We start from the raw sequence: 12,384 nt of genomic DNA on the forward strand, positions 1-12,384 counted from the left end.
TAATTTTAATGACCCTGGGTACCCTTGTTACCCTATATGGAGGACTTGCAAGTAAATTAAAGCAACCATCAAGTGTATGCCAATTGTAGCATGTTCTAAAGGAATAGTATAAGCATTTTGTTACCTAGCATTGCTAACAAGTGCTATTCCAAAAAGCCAACAGTTTGGGGTGACCCTGCAGAGATGGCAAACATGACATCCCCCCCCCCCCCCCCCCCCCCCCCCCCCCCCAAAGCTAGGGTAGCCTAATCTATACCATGGTGACTTCCCTAATTCAGCGATAAAATGTGGAGAATGGGCCTCTTCTGCAGTGGCACTTGTGAGTTCAGCAGGGCACACAACTCAGTTGGATCCCTCTGTCAATGCTGTCCTGAACCCTAGGCTTACCCTTGGGGAACCCTTCTCACATGTGGACCCCATTGTGAAGCTCCTAACCTTACTTTCCTCAAAGGTGCAACCCAGTAGGCTAGGGGTTTTCAATCTATGTGGGGGGGGGGGGGTGGCTGGAGAATTGGGTGCCAGGCTCTGGCCAAAAGAAGCATTATGCTGATAAGTGCTTGGTTTTAAGCTAAACAAAAATGAGCAGCAGTAATCTAATCTGTAATGGGCCATCACTAACATGTTTTGTCATTTTATTTCCTAGCAGAGTGTGTGTGTGTGTGGGTGGTGGGGAGTGTGTGGGGGCTGGGGAAGGGGAGTGTGTGGGGAGTGTCTACTTTTAAAACAGAAACTTTTCTTTCTTTGTGGTGTTCCCGCCCTAGACAAGAAGGTAGTATAGTATAACTATTTTTGTAAAGTTTGTGCATTGCACGGGGTCTATTGTATGTGGGACAGTTGTGCTTTTTGGACTTTGCTCTGCTGAAACTTGTACGAAGTCTACATTGGCACTTTCCAGAGGCATGCTCCCATTATAGAAAATTATCATGCTACCCAGGCAGCCTAATTAATATATCTTCAAAAATAAATTTTCACTGGTTGCACGTTCCTGTAAAGGATGCATCCTTCAGGCTGGAATTTCTGTGCAGTTTGTTTGCTTGAAGCCTTGGCTGAAAATTTAATCATCACACACTTATGTTCCTCACACCATCAGTATTTTTTGGGATGGCAGATTTACGTTCTAAGCTGTTGGAAAGAGTAAAAAGGGCGTAATCAAACTAGCTTCATGGTCTTGCTCTCCTTACCTCACAATGCTCACATAGGCGACCCCTCATTCAGTGAAAGATGCCTCTAGACTTAAATCGCTAACAAACTTGGCAGAATTGGACTGGGACAGTTGGGTAGGGGGTGGCCCCCCCCCAGGTAGGTGAGAGAATGCCAAAATACATGGACCATCTGTTTTGGAGCTGCTTTCTTTTTCTGGTCCAGCCTGCAGCGCAGCCTTTGATAAATCATGAAGGAGGGCTCAGCAAAAAATTAGACTTCCTTCAAGATCTGTAGGTTTGAATCTTGTTTTAGTGCAAATGACATTTTGTTTGAAATTGTTGAAAAATTTTTTGTTTTAATTTAACTGCACATTTCCACTTCTGCTTGAAAAATTTAACTTCACCTTTTGGCCATCATCTTATCTTGACCTAGGCCTAAGCCGTTTTGGTACTAGAGCAAAGTTGTTGTGACAGTAGTATTCCTTTCAACCTAAACTATTTAAACTAATTGACTAACAAATCTCCACTTTTTCTTTTGGCTGCCTCTGCACCACATCTCTATGTGGAGTGTTCTTTTGTGATCAGTTGATCATCTTGGTGCAGTCATCGTAGAAGATGCTTTATGCAGGTCTGGTGGCAAAATCTTTTCAATGGTGTTTGGTAAATCTTTATCCGATCATCATTCCCTGTGCTTAATTCATACACTTTGCTAGAAAAGTGGTTGTAAAGAAATGGCTCCCTGTTGCAGTTACCACCCACTTTTTGCCTGATACTGATGCTGACTTGACTGAAAAGTGTGCTGGGACCCTGCTAACCAGGCCCCAGCACCAGTGTTCCTTCACCTAAAATGTACCCTTGTCTCCACAATTGGCACAACCCTGGCACCCAGGTAAGTCTCTTGTAACCGGTACCCCTGGTACCAAGGGCCCTGATGCCAGGGAAGGTCTCTAAGGGCTGCAGCATTTTTAATGCCACCCTAGGGACCCCTCACTCAGCACAGACACACTGCTTGCCAGCTTGTGTGTGCTGGTGGGGAGAAAATGACTAAGTCGACATGGCACTCCCCTCAGGGTGCCATGCCAACCTCACACTGCCTGTGGCATAGGTAAGTCACCCCTCTAGCAGGCCTTACAGCCCTAAGGCAGGGTGCACTATACCACAGGTGAGGGCATATGTGCATGAGCACTATGCCCCTACAGTGTCTAAGCAAAACCTTAGACATTGTAAGTGCAGAGTAGCCATAAGTGTATATGGTCTGGGAGTCTGTCAAAACCGAACTCCACAGCTCCATAATGGCTACACTGAATACTGGGAAGTTTGGTATCAAACTTCTCAGAATAATAAACCCACACTGATGCCAGTGTTGGATGTCTTAAAAAACGCACACAGAGGGCATCTTAGAGATACCCCCTGTATTTTACCCAATTGTTCAGTGCAGGACTGACTGGACTATGCCAGCCTGCTGCTGAGAGACGAGTTTCTGACCCCATGCGGTGAGAGCCTTTGTGCTCTCTGAGGACAGAAACAAAGCCTGCTCTGGGTGGAGGTGCTTCACACCTCCCCCCTGCAGGAACTGTAACACCTAGCAGTGAGCTTCAAAGGCTCAAGCTTTGTGTTACAATGCCCCAGGGCACTCCAGCTAGTGGAGATGCCCGCCCCCTGGACCCAGCCCCCACTTTTGGCGGCAAGTCCAGGAGAGATAATGAGAAAAACAAGGAGTCACTGGCCAGTCAGGACAGCCCCTAAGGTGTCCTGAGCTGAGGTGACTCTGACTTTTAGAAATCCTCCATCTTGCAGATGGAGGATTCCCCCAATAGGATTAGGGATGTGCCCCCCTCCCCTCAGGGAGGAGGCACAAAGAGGGTGTAGCCACCCTCAAGGACAGTAGCCATTGGCTACTGCCCTCCCAGACCTAAACACACCCCTAAATTGAGTATTTAGGGGCTCACCAGAACCTAGGAAACCAGATTCCTGCAACCTAAGAAGAAGAGGACTGCTGAGCTGAAAAACCCTGCAGAGAAGACAGACACCAAATACCTTGGCCCCAGCTCTACCGGCCTGTCTCCCCCCTTCGGAAGAAAACTGCTCCAGCGACGCTTTCCCCAGGACCAGCGACCTCTGAATCCTCAGAGGACTGTCCTGCTCTAAAAGGACCAAGAAACTCCTGAGAACAGCGGCCCTGTTCACCCAAGACTGCAACTTTGTTTCCAAAGGAGCAACTTAAAGACAACAGCGTTTCCCGCCAGAAGCGTGAGACTTGCAACCCTGCACCCGGTGACCCCGACTCGACTGGTGGAGAAACAACACTTCAGGGAGGACCCTCCGGCGACTCCGAGACTGTGAGTAACCAAAATTGTCCCCCCTGAGCCCCCACAGCGACGCCTGCAGAGGGAATCCCGAGGCTCCCCCTGACCGCGACTGCCTGACTCTCAGATCCCGATGCCTGGAAAAGACCCTGCACCCGCCAGCCCCCAGGACCTGAAGGATCGGAACTCCAGTGCAGGAGTGACCCCCAGGAGGCCCTCTCCCTTGCCCAGGTGGTGGCTACCCCGAGGAGTCCCCCCCCCCCCCCCCCCCCTTCGCCTGCCTGCATCGCTGAAGAGACCCCTTGGTCTCCCATTGATTTACATTGGAAACCCGACGTGTGTTTGCACACTGCACCCGGCCGCCCCCGTGCTGCTGAGGGTGTACTTTCTGTGCTAACTTGTGTGTCCCCCGGTGCCCAACAAAACCCCCCTGGTCTGCCCTCCGAAGACGCGGGTACTTACCTGCTGGCAGACTGGAACCGGGGCACCCCCTTCTCCATTGAAGCCTATGCGTTTTGGGCACCACTTTGAACTCTGCACCTGACCGGCCCTGAGCTTCTGGTGTGGTAACTTTGGGGTTGCTCTGAACCCCCAACAGTGGGCTACCTTGGACCCAAACTTGAACCCCGTAGGTGGTTTACTTACCTGCAAGAACTAACAAATACTTACTCCCCCTAGGAACTGTGAAAATTGCACTGTGTCTAGTTTTAAAATAGCTATATGTGCATTATTTGAAAAGTATATATGCTATTGTGATTATTCAAAGTTCCTAAAGCACCTACCTGCAATACCGTTCATTTAAAGTATTACATGTGAAATTTGAACCTGTGGTTCTTAAAATAAACTAAGAAAATATATTTTTCTGTACAAAAACCTATTGGCGTGGAATTGTCTGAGTGTGTGTTCCTCATTTATTGGCTGTGTGTATGTACAACAAATGCTTAACACTACTCCTTTAAGCCTACTGCTCGACCACACTACCACAAAATAGAGCATTAGTATTATCTCTTTTTGCCACTATCTTACCTCTAAGGGGAACCCTTGGACTCTGTGCATACTATTCCTTACTTTGAAATAGTGCATACAGAGCCAACTTCCTACAGTGGTCATCTAGAAATTGCAGTGCCTTCTGAATATGGCTGGAAAGCCTACATGGAGAACCATTCCATTGTTAAAAATTGACTTGTAGAATTTGAAGTTATGTGGACTTAAGCCTTTGATAGAAGCATCTTTCAGTTTGTTAAACAAACAGTAACTGAGAAGTTTTAAAGTATCGCCATCCCTTTCAGCTTTGACGCTGCTTGGCTCACTCCTTTATCTGTTAAACTTTGAATTCACCATTGTCTTTGTGCTCCATCATCTACTTATGAGATGGTTGTGAGCGTATGGTGGCATCCAATTACATCTGCTTGTGGCGTGAAATCTGCATTGATGTGCCCAGTGCGTGGCGGGCTTTGAAGTGACTCACTGGATGGTCTCTCTTCTTTTTGTTCTTGAATTCATGTTGAATATTGCAACTGACGAGAAGGCTTCCCGAGAGATGGGAACTATGACCTTCAGGATTTCCAGTACTACCACTCCTTACCATCTGAGCTATTGTATTGGGTGATCTGCCAGCTTGATAAGGGGTACCATCAGCCTTGGTTTTAGTAAGGGTTCTATACATAGGTGGTTAACACTTTTACAAGAGTAGAGCGTTCTCCCACATATTTGATGGTTTTACTCACTACTATCTCACGAAAGCAGATTGAATGGTATACCTGATGCACAGTAATCGCAATGTTGAATTGCACACTTCTTTATAGAAGACTTGCATTAGTTTACTGTACTATCTTATTAGTTATTTCTGTGACTTGATCAGAATTTAAAACTGCTTTCTGCACTTTCATTAGAGTGTAACCTCACCATGTTATTTCTGAGTTTGGATGATTTTCTGTGATTTGCTTCACATACTAGTCTCTCCATGTATGATGGTAATTTCTCCCCTAATTTTGGGAATTTTTGTGTTCGGGTGGGGGGGGAGGGGGCAGTTGGGGACTGCTCAACATGCCGGAATAGCACAAGAACAGATATTTCTCTGTGAACTTCCTGAGTCTCACTGGATGACTGCAAGCAGAAGCTTTGTCCTTAATAGGTTTTGCCTGCACAGCGCTTGCAAAGTCTCTTGTACTAAAAAAAAAAAAAAAAAAAAAAAAAAAAAAAAAAAAAAAAAATCTTAAAAGGGGGCTGCGATTCCCACCCATGACTTGCTTTTACAATTTGCTGGAATCAGTCTCTCTAATTTCCATGCTCCTGATTGATCAGCACTCTGCTTTCACTTTTAACATCTTCATGTTTTTTCATACCGTGAAGCGTGTCCCAAGTACAGCTTCCTGTCACTGGCCAGTGCCTAGCTGTTTATTTTATCTAGCACCCCATACGAGTGCATCTGCGGGCACACTCCTCTCTTCCACATTGTTGCCTAGCATCCCTACCCATCCCCCCCACACTTCCATCCTACCCTCCCCGCGCTCTCACTTTTCACTTAGTAAACACACACTTACGAAGCCAACAACTTAGAATTTCATACTGTCTGAAATAAGTTTGTTTTTTCCTCCTCTGACTTAACTAATACATGCATAATTCGGGTACAGATAGGTTGTAGCAGTTTGAGCCCCTCCAATGCAGATGGTCAAATCTGGCTGCGTTGTAGCTCTTTATTATTTTTGGCCAGCGCTCAATGAATGTATGGCCTCTTTTCCGCTTCCCTTTGTCTTGCTTGCATTGCACAGCTCCACCCACTCCTGTATTCTTGTTGTCCAAGCGAGCTGGTGCTTCTGCAGCCTTCACAAGGCCCTGCCCTCTGCTCCCTTACTGGGAGAGCAGGGCATCTTTAGCAGCCAGGTGGTTTCCAGGCGCATTCACGAACCGAGCTGCCATGTTTGCCGCCTGCCTGTCTCCCATCAACATTTACTATCGGTGTAAGAAGTTGGCTCTGTATGCACTATTTCAAAGTAAGGAATAGTATGCACAGAGTCCAAGGGTTCCCCTTAGAGGTAAGATAGTGGCAAAAAGAGAATACTGATGCTCTATTTTGTGGTAGTGTGGTCGAGCAGTAGGCTTATCCAAGGAGTAGTGTTAAGCATTTGTTGTACATACACATAGACAATAAATGAGGTACACACACTCAGAGACAAATCCAGCCAATAGGTTTTTATATAGAAAAATATCTTTTCTTAGTTTATTTTAAGAACCACAGGTTCAAATTCTACATGTAATATCTCATTCGAAAGGTATTGCAGGTAAGTACTTTAGGAACTTCAAATCATCAAAATTGCATGTATACTTTTCAAGTTATTCACAAATAGCTGTTTTAAAAGTGGACACTTAGTGCAATTTTCACAGTTCCTAGGGGAGGTAAGTATTTGTTAGGTTAACCAGGTAAGTAAGACACTTACAGGGCTTAGTTCTTGGTCCAAGGTAGCCCACCGTTGGGGGTTCAGAGCAACCCCAAAGTCACCACACCAGCAGCTCAGGGCCGGTCAGGTGCAGAGTTCAAAGTGGTGCCCAAAACACATAGGCTAGAATGGAGAGAACGGGGTGCCCCGGTTCCGGTCTGCTTGCAGGTAAGTACCCGCGTCTTCGGAGGGCAGACCAGGGGGGTTTTGTAGGGCACCGGGGGGGACACAAGCCCACACAGAAATTTCACCCTCAGCGGCGCGGGGGGCGGCCGGGTGCAGTGTAGAAACAAGCGTCGGGTTCGCAATGTTAGTCTATGAGAGATCTCGGGATCTCTTCAGCGCTGCAGGCAGGCAAGGGGGGGGTTCCTCGGGGAAACCTCCACTTGATCAAGGGAGAGGGACTCCTGGGGGTCACTCCTCCAGTGAAAGTCCGGTCCTTCAGGTCCTGGGGGCTGCGGGTGCAGGGTCTCTCCCAGGTGTCGGGACTTAGGATTCAAAGAGTCGCGGTCAGGGGAAGCCTCGGGATTCCCTCTGCAGGCGGCGCTGTGGGGGCTCAGGGGGGACAGGTTTTTGTACTCACAGTCTTAGAGTAGTCCTGGGGTCCCTCCTGAGGTGTTGGATCGCCACCAGCCGAGTCGGGGTCGCCGGGTGCAGTGTTGCAAGTCTCACGCTTCTTGCGGGGAGCTTGCAGGGTTCTTTAAAGCTGCTGGAAACAAAGTTGCAGCTTTTCTTGGAGCAGGTCCGCTGTCCTCGGGAGTTTCTTGTCTTTTCGAAGCAGGGGCAGTCCTCAGAGGATGTCGAGGTCGCTGGTCCCTTTGGAAGGCGTCGCTGGAGCAGGATCTTTGGAAGGCAGGAGACAGGCCGGTGAGTTTCTGGAGCCAAGGCAGTTGTCGTCTTCTGGTCTTCCTCTGCAGGGGTTTTCAGCTAGGCAGTCCTTCTTCTTGTAGTTGCAGGAATCTAATTTTCTAGGGTTCAGGGTAGCCCTTAAATACTAAATTTAAGGGCGTGTTTAGGTCTGGGGGGTTAGTAGCCAATGGCTACTAGCCCTGAGGGTGGGTACACCCTCTTTGTGCCTCCTCCCAAGGGGAGGGGGTCACAATCCTAACCCTATTGGGGGAATCCTCCATCTGCAAGATGGAGGATTTCTAAAAGTTAGAGTCACTTCAGCTCAGGACACCTTAGGGGCTGTCCTGACTGGCCAGTGACTCCTCCTTGTTGCTTTCTTTGTTCCCTCCAGCCTTGCCGCCAAAAGTGGGGGCCGTGGCCGGAGGGGGCGGGCAACTCCACTAAGCTGGAGTGCCCTGCTGGGCTGTGACAAAGGGGTGAGCCTTTGAGGCTCACCGCCAGGTGTTACAGCTCCTGCCTGGGGGAGGTGTTAGCATCTCCACCCAGTGCAGGCTTTGTTACTGGCCTCAGAGTGACAAAGGCACTCTCCCCATGGGGCCAGCAACATGTCTCTAGTGTGGCAGGCTGCTGGAACTAGTCAGCCTACACAGACAGTCGGTTAAGTTTCAGGGGGCACCTCTAAGGTGCCCTCTGTGGTGTATTTTACAATAAAATGTACACTGGCATCAGTGTGCATTTATTGTGCTGAGAAGTTTGATACCAAACTTCCCAGTTTTCAGGGTAGCCATTATGGTGCTGTGGAGTTCGTGTTTGACAGACTCCCAGACCATATACTCTTATGGCTACCCTGCACTTACAATGTCTAAGGTTTTGTTTAGACACTGTAGGGGTACCATGCTCATGCACTGGTACCCTCACCTATGGTATAGTGCACCCTGCCTTAGGGCTGTAAGGCCTGCTAGAGGGGTGTCTTACCTATACTGCATAGGCAGTGAGAGGCTGGCATGGCACCCTGAGGGGAGTGCCATGTCGACTTACTCGTTTTGTTCTCACTAGCACACACAAGCTGGCAAGCAGTGTGTCTGTGCTGAGTGAGAGGTCTCCAGGGTGGCATAAGACATGCTGCAGCCCTTAGAGACCTTCCTTGGCATCAGGGCCCTTGGTACTAGAAGTACCAGTTACAAGGGACTTATCTGGATGCCAGGGTCTGCCAATTGTGGATACAAAAGTACAGGTTAGGGAAAGAACACTGGTGCTGGGGCCTGGTTAGCAGGCCTCAGCACACTTTCAATTGTAAACATAGCATCAGCAAAGGCAAAAAGTCAGGGGGCAACCATGCCAAGGAGGCATTTCCTTACAATCGGCATCTGTTTTGGGAGCGCAGAGGCTCCTCATTGCACCAACACTCACCCTCTTGCAAGAAGTGATGAAACTGGGTACGAGGTTAGTGTCTTCGTCAGCTCAACATTTGATCCTGGAAAATTCACTTGGAAACCAAGATAATAGTGCTTTAACGCAGCTATTGTTGACCATGTCATAGCACTATTTTCTTCACTTTCTGCCGTGGTGCACAGCAGGGCAATCGCTGCTGTGCAAATGTTGAAATACATTGACAAAGACAACAAGCCCAGGTGAAACCTGTTGGGTTTGCCAGTGCTTGTTTTAATAATAGGCACCACGCTGCTACTCCTGTGTTATTTGGTGTTTGGCACATTACCATTTGTGCCCTCTCAAATGACCCATCCCACATTCTAGCACTGAAAACTACTGGCTGTAGTTTGAAATGACTCCTATTGGTAAGCTGGAACTGGAGACAGAAAAGGAGGATCCTGGGAGGCGCAGGTATAGGAGCGGCAGCCACAGGCTTCCTAACTGCAGAGATACAAGGAGCGTCGAGTATTTTGAAAGCCACTACGAAACTGCCGACTTCAGAGAGAAAAGTGATTTTTTTTTTACCAATAGCAGGTAAGTTGAAACGCTGCATCCCCTTTCCTCTGTAAAAGAGATTTTGCAGTGTAAGTGACCTATGCATAGTAATAAAGAATTTTGAAATGGGTATGGGTTCTCTGGTTTAACAATGTCCAGAATCCTCCTCGGTTCTTAAAGTAATCTAATCCCTCGCACGTTATTTCAAATGAAAATTACTGGTTGTTGGGAGCACTTGAACATCATCCTCGGACTTTAAACCATAGTACTGAAGTGTCGTTACCACAAACTCTTAAATCGTCACTAAAGCCCTAGGAATATTTTCTTACCCTGTGTTAGTGGATTTCTTAACATTCTTTCCATCCTAGTTGGTGGCGCTCCGAAGCCAGTTGTTGGGCTCCGTTCTGTTCTCTCTGAACTGCCTCACAATGATAACGCCGTCACAATGGTCGCCATGTGCACGGGGTCAGAGGAGAGCAGGCTTGTGTTCAGGTGATGCAGACTGAACTTAGTTCACACACATTGGTCTTTTCGGAAGTCATGTGTCAGTCGTCGTAGAGGAAGAATTGCAGGTCTTCAGACTTTGGTTACCGTGTAGATAGCGTGTTCCAAATGCTAAGCAACGTTCAAGTAGGGGGGCACAATGAAGCGAAAACCTACGGAACAGATAACAATCCAGTTTTGCTCATGATTTATGAGGACTGTCTGAATGAACAGCTTTTCCAAGACGGAGAAAATGTAAACTTGGAGATAAACCCATGGTAAGAAATATGTACTTGGGGGTGCTTGTACATTGTTCTGAAGCTCTGCAACGAAGAACGGCGCAATCTATTAATCCTGAAGGTTGTAGAGGTTATTTACGTATTACTTGAGTCCCAACCAGACGACCCGTTAGAATATAGATATTTTTTTTTATTTTTTTTTTAAACACTGTGAAATGTTAACAGTGCGTGCTCCTGACCATTCTAAAGATCTCCGTATTTCGTGGGCCAGGCACCGAGGGTGAAAGGTTTTATTAATGTCGGTGTTAACAGCTATGAAAGTAGTACTAGGAAGCAAAGGTTTTTGCGGGATCCAGCAGCCATCAGAAGGGCATAGTCAAAACCGCGATTTGGTCCCAGTTACAAGTTCTACACCACTTCATTTAGATTGCGACATGGTTCCATCAGGGAAACGTGTTTGGCAACAATATGCATAATTTATCCTACCAGCCATTGGAGCCTGTGGATTACTTTCAGTAGCAGTAGTGAATAGTATGGAAAGGCAAGAGCTGAAATGCCTTATAATCCATGTCCCCCTTTCAGGATTAAGTAGTTGTCTAGCCCCCCTCTATTTGGGCGGGGGGTGGGGGGTGGAATGGCAAATTGTGCTGAAGGAGCTGCCTCTAGTTGCAAAACTAGACTGTGAACAATAAAGAACGTTAATGCTGTTCCTGTAGTGTCTCGGACACTGTAAAATTACAAGCAGATCTTGAAAATGTTGCCAGAAATAAAGGGGTACGGCACGTGTACTGACTATGCATGATGTTAGTGTTGACGCTGTACTCTTTGCTCTGACTTAATTGGAACTCGTACATCACAAAACGGTCTAGTGTAACACTTCATGCTGGACAAGTTTGTGCTTTTTCATGTTTGGGTACAAAAAGCAGGGCAGTTTCTGCATACCTTCTGCACTAGATAGGGAAACCTATGACCAATCCTATATCTAGGTGCTGCCACATAGTAGGAATGGAAATGACCAACTGGGCCATTCAAATGTTGGCTGTGGAAATCCGTTTTGGTAAAAAAAAAAAAAAAAAAATCAAATTATACACTAGGTCTGTCTTCTAAGGTATGTAGCCTCGTACTAGAACAATGACCTAAAACCTTTTAATTCAAAATGTCTGCTGCCTGTCTCTTGAGCTAACGTTAAATGTGGAGGCAAGGTACCCACTGGTTTGTTGACAATTTGACTTAACACATCATTGCTGTCTCCTAATACAACAAAATTCGGAACATAACTTCTGCTCAAGCACCTTGAGTTTAATGCCTTTAAACTAGTATGCCCACCACTGCTTTTGAATTGAAGATTAGTTAATCTCTGCATTTCATCATGCGTAAGGTGCGTTTAGGACCACTCATTTAGCAACTGAAGCATGCACTTTTATGTACGTGAACTACAGTAAAATGGATCACTTAACCTGTGAATTGTGCATTATTCTCAAGATGGTCTTATTTCATGGTATTTTCGATAGTAACATGCCAGATTCTTTGCAGTGCAGTAGCATTAGTCTAGACTCGTTGCTGTCAATTAGCTCTCCACTTTTGGCAGTTGTGACTTTAAATTTAATTGGTGGAGTGTTCTTCAGTACCATTGAAGGATGACAACCTGTTGAAAGCTGCAAGTTGTTCTGTTTGAGGGTGAAAAACGTAGTGCTATCCACTGTGAGCTTAAAATATCTACAGCATGGGTACTCGCAAACATTTTCCCAGGGGCCATAAAGTTTGGTCTTTGATGTGCCCGGGGCCGCATTAATGCCAGGGCAGTGGCGGTCGGGTGGGGGGGGGGGGGGATGGAGGGGGGGGGGGAGGGGGGGGGGAAATTGGTGGAAAGATAGGTATAGGAGAAGCGAAGGATATACATCTAGTGGCTGAAATAAACAATGGGAAACCAGAAAATATGGAATTAATCCTGGCTTAGCCACTTTTCTAAATTGGGTGAGCTTTGGCAATTGTTTAATATCAC

At 46.9% G+C, this 12,384-nt stretch overlaps 1 protein-coding gene across 1 annotated transcript in view; it reads left to right on the forward strand.

Annotated features, from left to right (window-relative positions):
• The window catches only part of TOP1 (DNA topoisomerase I), a 352,777-nt gene that overhangs the window by 74,287 nt on the left and 266,106 nt on the right, over nt 1-12,384 (forward strand). The window lies entirely within an intron of this gene.

Source organism: Pleurodeles waltl, chromosome 7 (assembly GCF_031143425.1).
Source record: "Pleurodeles waltl isolate 20211129_DDA chromosome 7, aPleWal1.hap1.20221129, whole genome shotgun sequence".
In the NCBI taxonomy this organism is placed as follows: domain Eukaryota; kingdom Metazoa; phylum Chordata; class Amphibia; order Caudata; family Salamandridae; genus Pleurodeles; species Pleurodeles waltl.